Here is a 7,905-nt window from a genome sequence, read left to right as displayed (position 1 = left end):
AAAGGCATCCACAAAGCCCACACTTTAGAGGTTCTTCTGCTTTCAAACATCCTAAGCAGGAAGAGTTAATCCCATTTATAAAGTTGTATTCGGTCCTCTTGTTTAGATGTCATTCTCTATGTGTCTCTAAATGTAGTTCAGCTGTCATGACAACAGTTTTTCTTTTTCCTAACTCCTCCTGATGAAACCAAACCATCCTTCCTAGGAGCTTGTGTTGAACTTATTTGTGTAGGATACCGCCTACCTACTAACTCAAAGATCCTTGAGAGCAAGACTTCTGTCTTTGTATCACTGAGACCTGGTACTGTGTTTATCACAGGCAAGCACAAAATGTTTATGGGTGGAATATTTGAATTTCTCCTAGAACCCCTATTAATACCAGTCTGTTCTTTGACTATGATTTTTACCTTTTTCTACTGCACTTGAGTAATTCATATCTATGCCCTATCTCAAGAGCAGGTCTTATGCTTATTTATCCTGATATCCACTTTGCGCCTAAGATACTGTCTTGAAGGCTAGAGGAACACAATACATATTTTATATTACTGTTTTTAATAAGCAGTAGCTTTTCTCTTATGCTCTCTTCTAACACAGCCAGAATTGTGAGAAAAACGTCTTCAGAGGTTGCTCTTTTTCTCCCACAGAAATACTAAATCCCTATTCTGCAAATGGGGCTTCTGTCTGCCACTCAAATCCATGAGATTCAGCCACTTCATGTCAGCTTTTCCTTTTATGGACTCATTTCAAGTAAGCAATTATCTAAGACCGTGCAAATGTGCTCCCTCATTGCTGAATGCTGCCCAGTTGGCACCCAGATCTGACCCACCAACCAGCAATGTCTTCAGAAGTTTTTTTCAATTATTATGTCAAAATGTTGTTTCCTTCCCAATCTAAAATCTGCATTCTCACACCATTTCTATATCTGGTCTGTGCCAGATGAATCTGCTCTGGATTATGCATTTCCACATGAGCATTCCCGGGGCTGTGCTATTTGTATGTGTCCTGTCCCAACAGGACAAGCCTCATGTCCCCTTCTTTCACACACAGGACACCGATAATCCATTCATGGGGGCCCGCTGTGTTTTGTGTGTCAGCCTCTTGAAGTTTAGGCTTTGCTTAATTACTCAAAGTCACGGCCCTTTGGCATATCTCTGACATCTTTTGTTTGTGAAGGGAAAACTAAGGAGTGAGGGTAGTCATATGTCGGGAACGGTGCCCCACGAATGGAGTTCCAGACCCTTCCTCTCGCTTGCACAGGCCAGCAGAGAAAGGGCATCCTGGTTGTAAACTGAAATTTCTAGCATCGGTGACCTGCGTTGCAACAGGTTGAAGATCAAAGAGGAGGAGAGAAGCAAAAAAGCCCTCTGATAGGGGAGCTGCTAAGAGCTGGGCCTTGGTCTGAACAGCCAGAGCCCTATAAGCAGCTGCCACACCATGGAGTTTAAATTTCCGGGTGATGGCTGCGACAATACAACAGATTTCATAGAGCTGAGAAAGGTGGAGAAGGGAGAATTCAGAGAAAGTGAGAATGAAGAGGCCTAGGAAAAGAGTTATAATTAGGACCATTGAGAGCAATGAGGGAACAGGCATCTTTCTGGGGAGGCCTCCCCGGATGGAGGTCCAGGTCTTTGTAAGGGTTGCTGGCTCGCATTCATAATAGCTTTCAGAGCTTTCAAACTGTTTTATCTTTGAAATATCACCTTGCATTTGATCCAGGACCAGCCGATACATCAGAATGTGTTTGTGATATACAGAGGCATAAATATACTCACTGACCAAATTCCCTGACTTTTGGCTGGATTATTAAGTGGTATGTTCTGTGGGTGGTGCAGTGCAGTGTGATAGGTGCTAGTGGTTGTTATTCTGCCAGGTATGTACAATGATACACAGAGCAAAATGCTGTGGAAATAACATTTATTTAATGTGGACCTCATGTCTGTGGATTTCTACAGATGAGGAAACTGGGGTTTAGAGAGGTAAAGTCACTTGACCATAGGTCCTTCCTCCCATCCTTCCTCTCTCCCTTCCTTTGTCACAAAAAAGTTGTCTTAATCCCAAGCTTCTTGTGAATCTAGGTGTGTACAGAAACAAACAGATATACATACAGACTTTCTCTTTCTTATTCTTACAAAACATCTTTTAGTGAAAATTATTTTAGAGTATAACAGGATAATAACGAAAAGGACGGCCCATCCCACCTGAATTGCTTTTGTAACATAGCATAGCATTTGTCTCAACTGATCTGCATATTTAAATAAATGAGATTGGTAATAACAATAGTAGTAAGAGTAGAAACTTTGTTTAAAACCTGCGATGTTATGACACAGCCATCTCTTTTCATCCTCACAACAGCCACAGGTACAATTTTTATCTCATTTTTTAAAGCAGGAAAGTGAAGCTTAGAGTGGTTAACTAACAGGTTTAGGGTGACTCAACCGGAAGGTATGAACTCCAGATTCACACCTGGGTTTTCTTGACTCCAGAAACCCGGCTCTTCAGCCCCATTCTGGATTCCTTGCCTTTCCTGGAGTTTCATCAGAACACACTTCTGCTTAACTAAGTTTATGCGTGCATTGCCTTCTCGGGTCCCTAAATAGAACAGCCTCTATGCATTCCTAGGGTCTTACACCTTCTGCCAACGAGCCTTCCAGGCACGTGTCAAAATACCATTTCCCTTCTCCCCTCTCTTGAAGCACTGGTGCCAGCTACTCAGGCATCTGAGCTTGCTGCCGCCTCTCATGCCCTCACTGGGTGCTGCCTGCTGTGGCAAATGTCTCCTCCTGTCTGGCCTTTTTAGAAAAACTTGAGTCTTTTTTTTTTTTTTTTTCTGTCGTTTTTGTTTGCTTGCTTGGTTTACGGATCTTTTCTCCTCTCCTTTGAGAAAGGCAGCAGATTCCATCACTCTCTAGTCTCCCTTCCCCACCAGGTTCTTGCGTGCCTGTATTTGCTATGTGCCTCCTAAGTCAACTAGTTCTATTTTTAGTTTATTTCTTCATTCCTTCTATCATTTAAACAAATTTTATTAGGCCTCTAAAATTACATATAACTTCTACTCCTGAAGCGTAGGTCAAGCTTCTATTTTAATGTCATATGAACGCTTTAAGTATATTTTCAACTTGACAAAAAATAGATTTTCCCCTCTGTTCTATGAAACATTTCAACATAAAATATTTCGAACTTTAAAAAGGATTAGAGAATAGCATAAACACTTGAATACTTACCACCCAGCTTTATAAAATCTTAACATTTAGCCATTAAATTTTTTTCCCTCGGTTCTCTATTGATCTACGTGTCTGCTTTTATGCCAATACCGTACTGTTTTGATCGTTATAGCTTTGTGATATAATTTGAAATCTGTAGGCCTCTGATGTGTGCCAAACCCGAAGGCTGCTGAAGCTCCAGGAAGCAAAGGCCTCTTTTACAGAGAGACTAGGTGTGTGTCTCTTTCTGCCATGTGTGTCCTGAGGGTGGTAAGCCTGCCAAGAACTACCTCCCAGATAGTTACAGACCTGTGGGACTCAGGAACAAAAGCTCTTTGGCTACCCAAGACAGGCAATCAAGGGGTGTCCTCTGCGCTGCAGGCATAAGGAGAGGTGCCCAGGCACCTGTATAATTCTTTCAGGGAGATACGAGCACTCTGGAGAGCAGCAGAGAGAGCGTAGCCTGCGCGAGGACAGCGCCCGCGCATGCTCTGAGGTCTCCGGAAAGGATTATATACTCAGAACCCAGGTGTGTTTAATCTGAAGCGTGCCCCTCAGGCTGCATCCGTGATCAGAAGCTAACAGGCTTGTTTCCCAGAAAGACTAAGCGCCGGAGTCTGTTGCCTCTGGCTGTGCCCAGGAGGAGGTGGTAGTCATTTCAGAACTCTTTCTTTGCTTCTTATAGTCCTTTGGGACCATACTGGCCATCCAAGCCAGGCCACGGAGAGGTGTCTCTGGTGGCCGGCAGCAGCAGAAACCATGGCGGCAGTCATGTGTCAAAGCTCTCATCCAGGACATACTGGTATTTTGGAGAGGACAGAAAGCCTGGACTTAAAAAAAAAAAAAAGGTGGTGCCCCTGGAAAGAGCAAGGTGGAGAGAGAGCGTGAAGATGGCGCCCACCAGTCTCCATCCCAGAGAGCATCCTGTAGGCCCCAAATGTGTGTCAAGCCAGATAGATGTCTGCCCCTCAGGCCTACACTTTGCAGACTGGCAGACGCCCCTTCACACCAAGTTCGGGTGCCACTCCATCCATGCCCCATCTGGATCCGGTATGGGTGAGTCCGAGCAAGCGCCGGTGCTCAAGGTGCTCCAGCCTGTGGGTCTTGCCCCACTGTTTTTCAAAGCTAGGTGTTTTGGGGGCTCGTCCCTCAGGTGCAGGTCTTAAAAGTTGTGGGTGCCCGATGTGGGGTTCGAATTCTTCTCACGGAGCAACTCTGGGTTTGAGTTTCCTTTGGACTGTGGGCTGTGCGTGGGGGTGGGGGTTTGTGGCGAGATTGTGAGATGGTGTCCCAGCCTCTCCTACCTGTTTTCATGTGAGCCTTCTCTCCTTCGCCCATTGCAAGGAGTCTAGGTGTCACCAGCCAGTTTTTAGGTATTTTTCAGAGGAAGTTGTTTTATGTGTACCTGTAGACTTGGTGTACAGATTTGGTGTGTAGATTTGGTGTGAGGAGGTGAGCTCAGGGTCCCCTTATGTTGCCGTCTTGAACCGGGACCCCCTCCCCTCCCTGGTAGCCTATTGACTTTTAACCCCTAGGCTTGTCTGCACAAGGATGCAAGAGAGCTGTATCAGCTCCAAGCATTACTTTTGCACACGCCTGTATAAGAAGCACAAAAGCAGGCTTCTCATGCAAATCTGCTTAAGAGTAAAAAAACCCCAAAACCCAGAAACTCCCTCAATATCTTTTTTTTAGATTTTTTTTTTTTAAAGAAAGAAAAGCAACTCAATTCTGAAACTTGGTAGTCAAAGGAAATCATTTAGTGTGATTCCTGTGTGAACTCCATTCAGGATAACCAAATAGTCCTTGTAGATGAATATTTTTTTTTTCAGCAGAATAATTCAGTCTAATAAAGTGCAAGAAATTATGGAATTAGAAAATCACCATTTTATAATTTTCGATCAAACCATCAACCCAGGGAATGATTGTCAATGGCTGAAACTATCAAATGAAAGGCTGGGGAAAAAATGGAAAAGATGATGGGGAATTTTGCAGCGGAGGGATTAGGGTGCCACCATCTTTGTCATTTTTATCACTTTTACCGTCACTAAAACATGGTGTGTCTCCCGATGTGGTAATATTCAGCATAACTTAGGAAGTGTACTTGCCAAAAAAAAGTTGAACTTGAATTTAACCAAATCTCTAGAGCAAACTTTCTCGTATGGGGAATATAAGGGAGAAAGAAACAAGTTAAATGAGACCAGAAGAAAGCAAAGAAATAAAGCTAGAATGTGGGACAATCTGAAAGCTAACTGATCCAGCTTATTTAATAAGAAAAGTATGAAAAAGTTGTGTATGGGGGCGGGAGTGGGGAGGAGATCCTGCGCTTGATGTAAAGCAATTAAGATACATTGAAACAAAACATAATATGCAGCCTTTGTTTGGATCCTGATTTGTAAAAGATATTTTTGAGACAACTGTGGAAATTTAATATGAACTTTGTATTTTAGATGATACCAAAAATTGATAACTTTGTTAAATTCGGTAATAGCACTATGATTATACAAGAAAATACCCAATTTTAGAGATGACTATTGAATTAAGGCATTTGCTATAGAACAGTAAAAACCACCATAGCAAAACGTTACAGGTAAATTTGAGGTACAGATATATCTGAGTGATTCTTTCCTGATCTAATTTTCCTCTTTCTCTCACCCAAAGCGATCTACTATCCGAATTTGATGTTTACTGTTTCCACTCATATTTGTTTCTATTACTTTATATGTCTGTATCTCTAAATGATATATAGTATTAGTTTTTATATCCTTGAACCTGGCACAAATGGTATTCTACAACAGGTATCATTCCATAACTTATTTTTTTTATAGAACATTACCATTTTGAGATTTATTCATTCCAAATATACAGATGTGGCCATTTATTTCACTGCTTTATTATTTTCCATTATAAGACTATTCTACAATTTCTTTTCGATTTTTTTTTTAATTCCACAATTTCTTTATAGATTCAACTGTTGACTCATACTTGGGCTGTTTTCAATTCGTCACTCTCACTAGCAATGCAGCAATCATCATTCTTGTATATGTTTCATTGTTCATGTTTGGTAGAATCCTCTTAGAAGTAGATTTGATGAGTTGAAAGGTATGTGCATTTTTATCTTTACCAGAAATCAAAAGATTATTCTGCAGAGGTGTTGTAGCAATTTATATGTCTAACACAGCTTATAAAAATATATGAACCTCCACATGTTTGCCAATGCTTGGGATTATCAGGTGTTAACAGAATTTTTTCCCCCCTCTTTAATCTCCTCCCCGCCCCCCCACCACTTCCACACCTGCCCTATGGATGTTGCCGTTTCCCCATAAGAACTGAATCTCTGAAGGCGGGGCGTCTCCTCCTACAGGCCTGGTGCCCCCCTGGGTATGGGGCCTCTGGGGCATGGTCCGTGGCTCCACCTGGGGCACGAACCCAGGGCCTTCTGTGTGTAAAGCAGATGTGCTCACGACTACACTATGGAGCCACCCCCTTAACAGAATTTTAATCATAGTCATTTGGAGATTTTCTTACATAGAGACTTGGGCTTTTGAATGTAATTCTCTAAATAAAAGCATGTTGAAGGTTGGAAGAAAATACAAATTTATAAAACAAATACACAAACAAAGTCTATGTATATCTCAACTTGCCCGTGTTTTTGCATCAGTGTACCTTAGAGTCACTCTAATCCCAGCTCCTTTCCAGTTCCTCAGTTTACACTGAAACATCCTGAAATTAGCGAGCAGTCAGCATTTAAACAACCCTTAAAGAGCACTGATCTGTGATGGAAGACTAGAAGTCATGGACGAACAGATGGAACTAATACCGTGTATCAAAAGGGAGCGCACATAATCCAGTTTATAAATCCTTTGCTTGTCTCTCATCATGGTCGTGGAGCTTTTACTCATTAGATGAGTAAAAGGTTGGGTTAGAAGCAACTGCAGATATGACTGATACATTCATGGCCCTGATTAACAATCCAATCTAAACTGCTTGGTGTTTGGCAAAATGGACATAGACTTTTATGGGACAACAAAGGAAGCAAGGAAAAGCAGACAGTTTTGAGTAATTATTTTGAAAAAAATTGTGATGCATTATTTTTGATGTGCAAGAAGTATGAAGAATAATACAAGTTTCCACAATTAAAACTAAGAAATAAAACATTATCAACATGGTTGAAACCACCCATGATGCCCTTATCTTGAATTTGCAGTTTATAATTTCCACGAATGTCATTCAACTTCTCCTGATAGATATGTTCCCCTAAGGCACATAAAACAGGCATTTGTGTGTTACGTTAATGGTCTTCTACTGTGTAAATTATCCTACAACTTTCTTTTCCCTGATCATGAAGTTTTTAAGAATCATCCATATCTGTAGCTCTAGCACATTCATTTCTGCTGCTGTGTAGAATTTTATTGTGCGAATACACCACAGTTTGTGTATCCACCTGTTAAAGGGCATTTAGATGGTTCTGTTTTTTGCTGTTACGATGCTGTACATGTCTTCTTATGCACATGTACCGTTGTTGCCCTGGATGTAGACCTGGAAGGGGATTCTCTGGGTGTAGGATATGAGAGTCTTCGACTTCGCTCAATTTCTCTCTAAATGGATGTTCTCGGGGTGCGCCCTGCAAAGTATCTGACCTTCACTTGTTCCACATTTTAGCAAATACTTGGTGCTCTCAGATTTAACAATCCCCCGCCCCCCAATT

This window comes from Pteropus vampyrus, unplaced genomic scaffold, assembly GCF_000151845.1.
Source record: "Pteropus vampyrus isolate Shadow unplaced genomic scaffold, Pvam_2.0 Scaffold116, whole genome shotgun sequence".
Taxonomy (NCBI): Eukaryota; Metazoa; Chordata; class Mammalia; order Chiroptera; family Pteropodidae; genus Pteropus; species Pteropus vampyrus.
The sequence above is the reverse complement of the archived record's forward strand: the minus strand, read 5'-3'. Positions refer to the sequence as shown.